This window comes from Xyrauchen texanus, chromosome 7 (assembly GCF_025860055.1).
Source record: "Xyrauchen texanus isolate HMW12.3.18 chromosome 7, RBS_HiC_50CHRs, whole genome shotgun sequence".
NCBI classification, from domain to species: domain Eukaryota; kingdom Metazoa; phylum Chordata; class Actinopteri; order Cypriniformes; family Catostomidae; genus Xyrauchen; species Xyrauchen texanus.
This window is the reverse complement of record NC_068282.1, coordinates 16,137,406-16,150,478: the sequence shown is the minus strand read 5'-3', so window position 1 is coordinate 16,150,478 and position 13,073 is coordinate 16,137,406. Positions and strand designations below refer to the sequence as shown.

The following is a 13,073-nucleotide window of genomic DNA, read 5'->3' as shown; positions in this document are numbered from 1 at the left end:
GGACACAGTGTTTCCCGGCAGAACATTGCCCAGAGCATCACACTCCCTCCATTGGCTTGTCGTCTTCCCACAGTGCATCCTGATGCCCTCACTTCCCCAGGTAAATGGCGCACACCTACACGGCCGTCCATTTGATGTAAACAAAAACTTGACTCATCGGACCAGACAAACTTCTTCCACTACTCCAAGGTCCAGTTCTGACACTTGCATGCCTATTGTAGGTCTTAAACGGTGGACAGAGGTTATCATGGGCACTCTGACCGGTAATTATGGGTTATGGTACTGCAGTGCTCGATTTCATTTTCAAGGGTGGACAGTGGAAAATGGGAACTTTATGGGTCCGTATACTACACCAAAAAATAGCTCTTTGGCTAAACTTGATTCAATTGTGGACAGTGGTTACACATATTCCAAATTAGTTTTCTTAACTTAAAATTACTATGTAATCTCAACACAAGAACCTAGTTGAATTGGGTAAACTCAACAAAATTAGACATGTCAATGTAACTCAAATAAATCTCTTTTATTTCTATATGTACTAACTACTGAAAGTAACAACAAATATAGCACAACAATTTCTCGACGATGCAAGCAATCAATTTCCTGTGTGAGATCTATCTTGCCACACCGTTAGCTCAAGCACCACTCTTCACCACAATGTTACCCCCAATACTCCAACATAACAGAAACTCTTCTAAATCTCAACATAACAAAATATTAATCACTAACAAGTATCCCCCTATATATTCATTTTGCAAAACAAAAACACATAAAAAAACATCGATTCCCATGCAAAGCAGGCCGGGAAATGAAAGTTCCCTGCCCAGTTTCATCAACGCTACATTAACCCCACAAAAAGTACTCATGTAGTCCAATCTCAAATGGATTAAGTAAACTTCCATTTGACAAATGTAAATGGATAATGAAATAAAGTTGTGACTAAATGTTCTATAGTTGTGTTGCTTTAGTTTTTTTTTTTTTAATTAAGTAAACTAAACAAGCAGCAAAAATATTTTTTTGCATAAAAATCAGAACCACCAAACTATCAGTATCGGTAGATCGATTATCGGATCTAGATATAGGTAAACACATTTTGTATCGGTGCATCAGTATCAGTATAAGTAGATGTTGTTCTAAAGTAATTGGATACTGTATCGGCACAAATTTTGCATGGATTTTTTTTTAATACAAATTTTACAAGAGATTTCACTATATGAAATAGATAGATATATTTCTGGTCAATTAAATATTTTAGAACTGTGTACAACTAGAAAAATGTCCAATACAGAAATTTATTTTCCAAACCTTGAAAACAGAATGTTAAATTCCCCTGATATTTCCAGGTTTTCCATAACCGTGGGAACCCTATATAAAATCTTAGACCTTGTGCTGAGATGGAAGTTGCTTTCACAAGTCTCCAAAATCATTAACTCTGCATGCTGTGTGTTTTGAAGAGATTTTGGACTGTGCACATGACACAAGAGCCTACTCTCCGTTATTCTCACTTGCTTTAGTAGCTCTTCTTATCAACAAACACATAGCATGAAGGAGATAAGAGATTTTCAGAAATGCTGAATGTGTCTTAATTGGGTGCTTAGGTTAATGTTTCATCGGATGCCACATAGCATCTAAGGAAACCCGAGAACACCTGAGAGGGCATGCTGGGATATTTTAGGTCTGGACATGTGAAGAAAGCATGACTGACACTTTGTGGCCTCACTATATGTAAGATCGCGATGCCCTTTAAAGTAGTGCAAAGTTAATAATTGAACTGACTGAAGCATCACATAGCTCTAATGGGTATGTAGGACAAGGTGTATGACAAACCTTCTTGAGTAGAATGACCTGGTTGTGAGTGCAATGGCCTGTTTATCATATAGCTAGAAGAACAAGAGGTAAACGATGACTAAACTGGAGGAGATCAGAAGCAGTTGTCTTTTTACCATGAACAGTTTGAAAAGATGGTAAGAGAAGTGGCTTCAACCTCCTCTTTAAGAAAACAAAATCTTGCACCCTCACTGTGTAATGCATTACATGGATTAGCATATTCCATAATATTTTCCAAGGTATAGCGTAACATAAAACGTTTACTCATTAATGAGTAGCTATGGTGATGCACAAATTGTCATACGTAACTATGGTACCTCTACAATACATAGTTCTAGTAACTGTACAAGGTGGTTCAACATCGTAACTAGTGTGGCATTGAGTCTAGGCATAGCTAAGCATCATAAATTTGAGTAAATAGAGAAATGTGCCCCACTCCTGACAGCGAAAGGATGAGAGGTGTCTGCAGGAAAGAGCTGCTGTCATAGTTTCATAAACCTATATTAGCTATGACAACAGACAGAGACAAATTCACGCAGCAGGAATGCCAGGCCAGGCATAGAGACCATATGAAAAACACAGAAACACATACAACAATGCATACTAAAGCACCATAGAATTGTTCTAATACTTCGAGAAACACAGCAAACTGGCTTTTATGGATATAATGCAAGAACGATCAGCAGACCCATAAAAAGCATAAAACAGACAGAGACTGAGACACACTGTCCTACACATTTCCTCTAGTCTACACACAATAATCCACTGACCTGCACACACACGCACACGCCAAGGAAATGTGTGCGTATGTGTAATACGTAGACCCAGTTGGGTCAGTTTGGGTCCAGAACACACAGAAAATGCTGCTGTCCTCAAACAAACCCAACTGGAAACACACAGCCGGATTTTAACACTGCCACATACTCACACACAAACACACACACATAAAAATTCCACAAGTACACCACACAAATACAACTCCACAGCCATGCCAAGCAATGCACTAAGAGGACATGTTGAAATCATTTTTTTCTGTCAGATTCTTTGATTTAGATCAGAAATTACAATTTGCATAGCCTAAAATACCAGGCATATTAATTTTACATTAACAAACGTAAAGTATTTCTTTGTACTTGATGTTAGCCACAAGCAGGCTTTACATTATCGTAATTCTCTGAAACCGGAATTGCACAGATACCCAAAGTAATCAAAATGGTTTTGATTTAAACTCAATAAATTTTGTAGATTTGTGGAACATTACATATCCAATCCATGTAAGCCAACATCACAAGTCATATCATCCTCAATGGAAAAAAACAAAAGCATACTTTCTTAAAATAAACGCTGCTTAATAGACTTGAGAAAGTAGCAACTTCTCAGCTGGTTTTTTATTTTAAAGACCCCATAAAATCTGCTTTGCTGCTTTTAGTCCCCATCTTTTTGCATTAAAGCATCTACACTCACTGAGCACTTTATTAGGAACACCTGTACACCCGATTATTCATGCAATTATCTAATCAGCCAATCGTGTATCAGCAGTGCAATGCATAAAATCATGTAGATATTGGTCAGCAGCTTCAGTTAATGTTCACATCAACCATCAGAATAGGGAAAAAACTGTGATCTCAGTGATTTTGACCGTGGCATGAGTGTTGGTGCCAGATGGGCTGGTTTGAGTATTTGTGTAACTGCTGATCTTCTGGGATTTTTACGGACAACAGTCTCTAGAGTTTACTCAGAATGGTCAGATGGACAGATTGGTTTGAGCTCACAGAAAGGCTGCGGTAACTCAGATAACCACTCTGTACAACTGTAGTGAGCAAAATAGCATCTCAGAATGCACAACACGTCGAACCTTGAGGCAAATGGGCTACAACAGCAGAAAACCATGTAGGACAATTTATAGGACCAAAGTGTTCCTAATAAAGTGCTCAGTGAGTGCTAGTGTACTTCTAAAAGTTAAATCAAATGTAAAAATGAACGTTAATCTCAAATAGAAGTGTTGGGTTCGAGTCCAGTAGTCGAGTCTGAGTCAAGTCCGAGTCCAAAGGGGGCTGAGTCGGAATAAAGTCCAAGTCCATAACAGGCCGAGTCCAAATGAAATATAATTAATATTGCACTCTCAAACTTTAAACTCATTACTTAGCCATTACATCAGTATTTTAAATTTAATTTAACATTAACAACTAAGAACAACAATGTGCCAATATAAATGTAACAAAAACATACTTCTGTTGTATTATATATGTCAATATCTCATAAATTGTATCCAGCTGAAATTCTAAATAGATTCAGAACAAAAGCATATGCTAAAAGTATGAAGACAAAACGTGTATGCTAACATTATTAGGGACACTTCACATAGGACATACCAGTCACAAGTGTCAAGTTCAAGTGCAGAAAGCAGATGAGTGCTCATGCACCCAAAATCCTGCTGCTTCCACGTGCGTCTTACAGCAGGTGCAACCGAAGATAACAAATATTTGAGATTTTCTTGAGCGGCACTAGAGGCTGCGTCAATCTGCAAGCATTATGAAATCTTCGAAAACCAACCAAAGAGCATTTCACTGAGCTCTTGTTGAACTGCAGAAAACATTAATTGAATTGTCCTTCAGTTCAATTTAAATATAAAAAAAGCATGAATTGAATAAGTTTCTATAAATAAAATATGGAAAAGAACTTCGCTAACCAACTACATTGAACTCGCTGCATGAAGTTTAGCTTCAAACACATACTCTGATATTAAATGATACATTTTACATCACAATGTGTCACAAATGCCACAGACTTGGCTGGACTCTGAAAAAGATTTTCCGAGTCCCACTGGCTTGAGTAAAAATTCATCCGAATCCTTGACAAGTCCAAGTCCATTAAAAGTTGGACTCGAGAACGGACTCAAGTCCAAATCCGACTTGAATATCCCAAGTCTATCAAATAGACTGTAGATGCTAAACTCATTTAAAAAGCGTTCTTGACATTAAGTAAACACACTAAATCAAGATCAAAGTTTTGTTGAACTTATGATATAAGAATCTCAATTGAGCTCAGCATTGCCCGGCTCGCTGCTACATTTTGTGGGGGCAGTTAATTGTGCTTGACACTGAAAAATATCAATAGGATCTAACAGTAATCAATTAAATGGAATGAAACAGGTTCTTTTTTATGCTATTCCTGTCTATTTAATTCTCAATGATGCCCATGTAGCTTTGATGTACAGCCATGAGAAGCGTTGAGTACAGGACAAATCCAGATATGCTGTGCAAAGACACACATTAATAATTTAGCGTTCCATCATGCTGGAAACTGTCCTCACACTGAACATAAATTATTTCTGTCCTGTTAAATTCATCATAAGCAAACAAACATTATTTAAAAAGATGCAAATATCAAGACAGCATTGTAACGTTTTGCCACAATAAATAAATGAACTTCAGGCCATTACTGTTCATGATAGTCTTAAAAATTACATGAATTCAAAATCAATCCATTTACTAATGATAAATCTTTCTCGGCTGTGTATAGACTCTTTACTTTATAGTCTCTTTTGGTTGCCCTTTCTGTAATGCGACCGCTCACGCCCTCCATGCAAAACATGGGGCAAGAACACACACATGACCAGAAAAGTGTAATTGACTCCTCCTTCCACTTTCCTCCCTTTTCCCTCCTGCCGTACAGGGGGTCTTTCTACCCTGTGTCCAATCCCAGTGGTCTGCATGCACACACACGCATAGACACACACAGAGCCAACTTCCCCTTCAATGGGCCTCTCTACAGGGCTACAGTCAAGGCCTCACAGCTTCTGCCTAGAGTTACAGAAACTACACACAGGCACACACATTCCAGCCTCTAAAATGAGCACAGCCACAATAACATCCAAAACATCACAATCCAGTCCCTTTAAACAAAAGAAAATATCATCAATGCAACCTCTACAAAGTGAGACATGTCCAACGAAAGTCAGTCACTATACAGACTCAGAAACGATCATGTTTATGTACTTCATATACAGGTGCACGGGACGGTATTCTCAAGTTGGTATACTTAACATATGAAGTTTCAGCATGGGACAGACCGTATAGATTTTGCAATCAGTGAAGCAATGATGATGTGGTATTTTCTAGAGCTCAGCGGAAAATAAATCCACATACTTTTTCAACCAGCACTGAAAATCAAATAAGCAAGACAGGAAAGACAAACAAAAATGAAGAGGGAGAGGGAAAAAATGGGATATGTATATCTTTATACATATACAGTATGTGGATGTATACATATGAAAGATGAGAGAGTGAGGCGAAAGAGAGAGAGACGGTTTTGGAAATCTGTCCAGGGTATCACGTCTAATCTTGTTACATGGTTGACTATCTCACACTATTTCCACTCAAATTAGCAAATAAGAGCCCTGAAGTTCCACAATGGAGCATCGTTCACAAAACAACAACCGCTACCAATTGCATTTCAGCCCCACACACACACACACACAATCTTTGACATAAATAGTCCTAAGCATGGCAAACCTTTCACCCTCTCCTATTACTTTGATTTGCAAGGTCTACCTTCTGACATTGTGTTAGTGTAACAATTTGAAAATATGGGTGTTAATGTGGCCAATCACATCCTTTGGACCATGTTTGTCCAACATGTCCAAACTGGTTGTGCCTGCCCACTAGAATCGCTGTAAAAAGTCCTAGCCCAGTTAAACAGACATGTTAAACAAACTATGCACACCACTACAGATTCTCAACATACCAACAGCACAATGTGCTTTCATGTCAAAGAGTCACACGCTCTCTCTGCTATATGATCCACAAGAGCATTATGTTAAATAACACTATTAAGGTTAATACAACTGATATAACATTATTATTACCATTATTAAGATTTGTTTTTATAAGTGGTATTTCTACGTTATATAAAATCATGTAGGCCTACATTTTGTAAACGTTTGTTTTATGTTCTTATAAAACAACATTGACATGCACCATTTTTTTCTGATCATATTGTGGAAAAGGTCAACAATGCATACTATTATGACAACATAAGATTAACAAGTAAAAAGAGAAACAGGTAATAAAAGACTTAAGTAAAACACTATGTATGATTCTTAAAAATAATGCTTAACAGATCAGTTGTTCTTGTGCATTCTAATATGCATTTATGTATGAAAATATATGAATGAAAGTTTCATGACATGCCAACTATTTTAATGTGCTTTTGCTAATGATCTATTAAGCATTATAAATTCAATAATTTGTATTCATATTACTAATTACAATTATTTTAAAGTGTTACCGAAAAACGCTCAGCTGTCAAATAAACACCAATTTCCTTCTGCATTCTTAAGATCTGTTTCAGCACACTGAATACTTCATCTTTTGTTTTGAATAAGTACATTTCTTACACCATATCATTTGGTTGGAGAAGGGGGCTCAATTTGGAAAGCTGTAACTTTTTCAACTCAGTTTCGTGAATTAAAAGTACTGGTAAAACGGCGATCCTTTTGCAGTGACTATGATGTCGCAGTTGGAAATTACTGCAACAGATGAGCCGATGCGCTGCTGTTCTATCTATTATAATCCTTCCCATGACCAGCTCTGAATATATTAATGGCTTCATTATTACGAATTTGGTGCTTTAGGTCATTTTTCAACAGTAGCTAGCTTTAATCGGAGGCATGTGCGAAGTTTCCACGTTGTATATAACCTGCCAAGGTCGGTGTTTAAATTGAATTCAATCAGTGCTGCGAGACAGATGCGTGAATCCAAACCCCAATATATGAGAAACATATCAAACAAACAAACAGCCATTGGACAAATGTGTTTGAGCAAAGCAACTACCCACTACCCGCTCTCTCGTTCTCATGTGCTAAATTCGAGCTGACAAAACAGTCAATTGAGTAGGTTACCTAACATTAGCAGACTAGCAGCTTTTGTTTTGAATTGCATTAGTGTGTGCACAACGTTCACTTTGAAAACAGTGTCTTTCAGAGTAAACTGCGAGCTTCATACCTGCCTGTAACTTTTCCGATCAAGCGTGATGTGACTTTTGCTGATTTACTCTAGCCCGTAACTTGTCCCGTGTTTTTTTCTTCACGCGGAGAACTTGGCGCCAGCTCACATGCTAGCACGCCGAGACACGGAGAGAAAACACGCCCACCGCCTCGGCAGCGCAGCCCGCAGAGGGTCGCCACTCTCCGCGTCCAGCCACACCGCAGCCCCGTACTCACGGACGAGCTTCTGGAAGAGATACTTGACGAGATGCTAACGAATTACTATGGCTATTGCAGCTGCTTCGCGATCCATCCCATGCAGATTAATCTTGAGTCTGTGGATTAACTAAATAAAGCAAAGACCGAACCTGAAAGCAGTTCCTCTGCGCCCTGTAAGTGATTCGCCGAGATAGGTTTCCGGTTACAAAACAAACTTTGAACCCACGCTGGTTAGGACTGTAAAAATGTTGTACTTGACCCTAAATAGATGGGCTCAGTGTATTTACGCCCCGCCCCGACTCTACCCTGTTCGGCGGATTTTCCTCCAATAACGGATCAAAGACTTGCTGTGAACGTGCGTCCGCTGTTTTGGTTGGTGTGGCATTCTCTGCCACGCGCGCACTGTTTGGACAGGTCGCTTGTTCGTAAAGCGCGTGGGGACAACTCCCACATTCCACAAGCAAAACAGACACACACACACGCTCGCACGAACCCCACCGCATTCAGTGTCGAGAGACAGCGCGCACACATACACATTGACACACACTCACGCGCTCGAGGGGTGTGTCGTGACGTCAGAGGTACCAAAGAGGTAAACAGTTTGTCCGCATGAGTCGAGCATCACATTCGTCTTTAAATGAGGAGAAATGTGTCAGGCACTTAATTCAGCATTGCTAGGCTGGTCCACGCTCACCCACTTAGAAAAAGCGTTATAAATAAAAGACAAAACAAACGGAGCCAATAACCTACTTAACCTAATAGCAGTGGTAGGCGATTTTCGGTCGCTACAGTTACAGCAGCAAGTAATGGAAATGTTCAGTCGTCTATGACGGGCAGACTTTTTTAAATATAATATTTGGGTTTGTGAGGAGATGAGTTCATGTTTTACTTGGGCGTGTCTGTCTGAGTAGTCAAGCAGTGGATTCTGTTTTTAGGTCTTAAACACAGAACATAACATTGTTTACACGTAAGCGAGAAAAAGAAAATATAAGTTTGATTGTGTGACCCCCTGATCTTGATCACATGGGGAATTCAGCCTTGTGGCACCCAGTGGGAGAATAATTGCTCTGTGTAGTATGTGTGCATGCATGTGTGTATATATAGGGTGGCCTTGCGGTAATGGAAGTTGGATTGATGTTAAAATGATGATGGAATGGAAAAGAAACATGATGGAGAAACATAGGGAGAGAAAGAGATCGAAGAGCCATGAACGGAAGTAAAAGATGCTGAGAGAGAGGGGCCTCTCTTCGATGTTCCCTGCCTGTTTCCGCCACCCTGTTGTTGCAATATATGGGCTATTGTCTGGAAATATGGAGGGACACATATAGGGTACTGAGAATGCATTCCCATCCACTAGAAACACTGCAGAGAGAAAGACAAGAAAGATACACATTTAACACTGCATAGGTACAATGTAATAACACTATTAATGATAAAACAAAATAATGATAACTAAATAAAATGGCAATATGCTTGCTTTAGATGGATCAAGCTTGGAGATTTGGTATTGTGACCTTCAAATGTCATGGTGTTCTTAAAGATCCCTCTCATAGCGGTCTGCATTTGCCGAAGCCTTAGCCAAACTTAATGCTCACTTTCTTTTTCCACACCATGTTCTCCTCCTCATCTCCCTCCATTTCCCCTGTACAAAATGTTCTGATGGTGACAATGATGTAACAGGTCATGACCTCTCTGAGACTACAAAGATCACTGTGGAATGTAAGAGAATGTGAAGGAACATGAAATGTTACTTCATTGTAGGTCAAAGTTTAAGGGTAGCCAGCCAATGGGGATCCTGTATGGAAATTAGTATATAAAAAAAACAGTAAACAGTAAAATTTTACATATTCTATAGACATGTTTTTGTGGGAAGAGCAATAAACAATGAAAGTTCATCAGCAATACAGTGCACTTTGTACACAGCAATAGAATGGCACATTAATAGAGTTGCATACTGTATTGTTGTGCAATACACACACTGAGCAATTTATTAGGAACACTATGGCCCAAATAAAGTGCCAGACATGGTATTCTGCTGTTGTAGCCCATCCGCCTCAAGGTTTGACGTGTTGTGCATTCTGAGATGCTATTCTGCTCACTACTTTCTGTCTTTATGTCACATCAAACCAGTCTGGCTATTCTCCACTGACCTCTCTCCTCAACTGCCACTCACTGGATGTTTTTGACACCATTCTGTGTAAACTCTAGAGGCTGTGGTGCGTGAAAATCCCATAAGATCAGCAGTTACAGAAATACTCAAACCAGCCCGTCTAACACCAACAATCATGCCACTGTCGAAATCACATATATATAAAAATGTTTCCTCATTCTGATGGTTGATGTGAACATTAACTGATAATGTTAGACTGTAAGGTCTCACGTAATTTGGGACGTGTAAAGTGCACACTTAGGGCTTAGTAACTACTAGATAGTTTGTAACTAAGTCGGTGCTTAATTTGGTTGCACCATCCATTCTTATTGCAAGACTTAACTAGTAGGTTGTAAACTCTCCGTAAAGTGATGTGTAGTCGCATAATATGATGTTTACCTGTATTTATCCAATAAACAGTCTTCAAATTTGTGAACAGAAGTGTTAAAAATCCATGAATTTCATCTTTTATCTTGTTACAGTCAATGTTCAAACCTTGTCAGCTGTAATAAATTATATTCCCATTAAAATACGATACGTAATAAAAGTAGATTTGATAAATCGGATATTTGCCCAGTTTAAATAACAATAAATAGGAACTGCATCTAACATAAATAAGGGGTGATAAATAAATACTTATACAAAAGGCTGGAAAAATAGACATTTCTTAATTATAATATCCTATTAAAATTTTGTATGAGTTGAAACTTGACACCGGTTTCAGGCTGAAGAGCTTCTTAAAAGTATGTTTTTTCTCTCATAAATTTATACAAGTGTAAATGTCAACATCATACTGTATGTGGAAAGGATTGAAGTCTGTCACGCAAAACATGAGCTCATTGATGTCATTAAATATCAGTCTGCTTTTTTATTCCAACTGTTACTCCTGGTCGGAGGCTTCCAGGAATATTTAGTTTATACTTAGGGTTACATTCTACCTACGTTTAATGGTGCAACGCTCAAATATTTTTTAGTGCATAAATTGTGACTTAGTGCCCATTTACGCCACAACTAGGCTAAGTTGTAATTTACGTATAGCTGGTGCAACCGGCCCCTGGTGCTCAGTGCTCTGTAGCGCCTGCCAGAAGGCAACAGTTCAAAAAGGTAGTGGGCAGGGTGAGGGTATCTGCATGATTTATGCGTTGCACTGCTGCCACACGATTGGCTGATTAGATAATCACCTTTGTAAGCCCGTTTATCGGTCCAATGGCGGTCTCCAATAATACGGGTGAAGGTCTCTGCGCGTTACTGTCTTTCTTGTTACGCAACATGACAAGATTAAATGAAATACATTTTCTCTTATGTATTACCTCGTTTATTCATCTGACTCCATAAATGAAAAAGGTTTTTAATGATATCTGAGTATCATTAAAAGTGAGCGAATGTTTGATTATTCCTTTAACTATTTAATTATACTTTACCCGTTTTAGATTAAGAAACTATGTCGCTTTGAGGTCCTCGCGTGTTTTCTCTACACCGCGGGTCTCACGATCACAAGCTCATCAGTCTTTGATCATCAAACAGAGGTAATTGCTATATACCTGAGATCGGTCACGTTCAAGTTAACACAATCAAAGATACTTCAGTATAGCCCCATGGAATTGCATACACTTGAATTTAACTTAACGTTTTCTTCAGTAGAGGTCACGGCCACTATTACAGATGTAAGTTGACCAACATAACTTCTCTTATTATAGCTTTGGATTGGCAATGCGTGGTTTCCCACTTATCTGGAGAAACATCAAATTAAAACAGAGACACCCGGATTTAGATTTGTCAAGCAGCGTTTGCTGTTCTAAACGAAAATTCCCTTTTTGTCTTTGCAAACCAAGTACACTTGAATCGATGCCAAATATTAGTCGTCACTAATCTGACGCAGACTTGCGGTAACATACAAATCATTTAATCTGTTTGGGAAAAGCAATTTCAGAGTCAGTCAGAATAAATCAAATGTTGACAATTTATTGACCTGGTAACATAATCAATTCATCAATTCCAATTAGACAGTGATAAGTAAAAGTTAGACATTTTATCAAAACATAAGAAATTCGAATTGCAATCACCTGATATAAATTACACACAGTAAACTGTTTGGGATCGTCTGATTACAGAGAGCCCTGAGCAATGTGTTGCCTTTCCTTAAATACCCAAACTATGGACAAAGGGGATTTTGGGAGTGGTTAGGTTTGGAAGTCCTGGGGACATATCTCATTAACATACAAGCAGGGATGGGAACAGACCTCCAGAATTATAAAACATTTGGCAAAGACCTTATAACTTTGTTGTCATTAAGTTTACAAACCTGGGAATAAGAGCACAATACCAGATGCACTGAGACATTTTAAATGATTCCAAACATGTTACACTAGTTACATTATTTGTATACATCAGATATAGACTTTTGTTACATACAGATCTTAGGTGATTCTGAGCTGAATGGGGAGAGAGGAGAGAATGGGAGAGATGTGTCTAGGTCAACAATGAGGTGTGCATTTGCAGTCTTCGCTCAGTGGGATGTGGTGCCTCAGGAAGAGTTGCTAATTGCGAGAAAGTTAGTTTGTTGATTTTCTCAAAGATCATACATTTGCTCTTTGCCTTTCAATGCAAACACATTGGCACCCTGCCTTACACTTTAATAAAGTAGGTGTACAGGTGTTCCTAATAAAGTGCTCAGTGAGTGTATATGAGTTGTTCTTAAGATTCAGATGAAAGTAATATGGGTAGGCCTACTACAGTAACGTAATTAAGAGCTGTATAAAATTGGTTAGAATGTATTGTGTAATGCAGATAAGCCGGAAATGGAATTAAAAAAACTGAATTAACTTGCCTTTCTTGCTACTTATCTACTCAGGAAGGCATAAAATGAAAAGCATTTGATTACCTGGAAACAAA

The 13,073-nt window shown here is 38.5% G+C and overlaps 1 protein-coding gene across 1 annotated transcript in view; it reads right to left on the bottom strand.

Annotated features, from left to right (window-relative positions):
- Positions 1–8,401, bottom strand: part of vdrb (vitamin D receptor b) — a 33,683-nt gene extending 25,282 nt beyond the window's left edge. The window contains exon 1 of the mRNA XM_052130281.1: positions 7,833–8,401. The gene's annotated coding sequence lies outside the window, so the exon portion shown is untranslated. The remainder of the gene's footprint in view (positions 1–7,832) is intronic.
- Between the last annotated feature and the right edge of the window lie 4,672 nt (positions 8,402–13,073).